We start from the raw sequence: 1,270 nt of genomic DNA on the forward strand, positions 1-1,270 counted from the left end.
CACTATGTCGAAAAATTTTTACTCAAATACAAGAGGAATAGACTATGTCTATTTATAGGCTTGCAAAGCCATATTCTAGTAGGATTGAAACACCTTATCCTAATCAATATAAAATAGATGGAGTTTAATAAGGTTTAAAACCTTATTCTAAAATAAAATAAAAGAAGTCTAGTTTTATATGGATTTTACTTTTATTTTATTTTCCATCGTATTTTATTTAAATAAGAATTTGGGTCACTTAATTCTAACATATATCAAGTTGCAGCTGCTTTTATATATAAAATAATAAAACTAGGGGTGATTAGCTATGCTTATATGTCTCACGAGAATATAAAGGCTGATGAGAATGAGGTAGCAGGTGGTAATATAAATGGATTAGGGTTGATTCGTATTTGAATTTATATTTTGTACCTTCACACTAATATTGTTAGTTTGTATTAATGTGGTAGTATCTTAATATACTTTGTGACAAACATAAATAAAAATAAAAATTTATTTAAAATATATATATAAACTAATAAAATACTATAATTTTTCACACGTTAATAAACCAAGACAAATTTTATAAAGATACATTTGAATCTAGGCACCTATTGTTCAAATTCATTCTAGATCTATTTTTAGCAACTTTATATATATTTTTATTTTATAAAATATCATGTAATTTATATTATTAATTTAAAATTAAAATATATAAACCTTTAAAATATATATAAATTAATAAAAATATATATAAAATTTTACACCAAGAATGAACCTAGACAAACATTTGTCTAAATCCAAATGCATGTGGACAATAATTTCTCCAAATTCATTCTAGACATGCTTTTTAGTTTTTTTATATTTACATATTTTTCATAAATTTATATATTATATATTATAAATTTTTATATTTTAAAATATTACTTTTTATATATTTTTTATAAATTTATATATTTTCAAAATAATAATATAAATATGATATTTATTAAAAATAAAAACATAAAAGTACTAAAAATACATCTAGAATGAATCTGGACAAACGATACTTAATATTTTTTGGACCTAAATTTGTTTTTCGTCACCCAGGATGATACCTCTGCACTAACACCAATAGTTGTTGCTAATGTGGCAACCTCTCTATAACGTCCTTAACCCGACCTAGACGTTAGACCTAAATTTAAAAGATTACATTGGCCACCGAAATGGCCCGGTAAGCTGCCGGAGTTTTTAAAATAGTCATTTTAAAACATTTGTTTATCTTAGAAGAAAACTTAGCCCATTTTCAAAA

The sequence above is a fragment of the Gossypium arboreum genome, chromosome 12 (assembly GCF_025698485.1).
Source record: "Gossypium arboreum isolate Shixiya-1 chromosome 12, ASM2569848v2, whole genome shotgun sequence".
NCBI lineage: Eukaryota > Viridiplantae > Streptophyta > Magnoliopsida > Malvales > Malvaceae > Gossypium > Gossypium arboreum.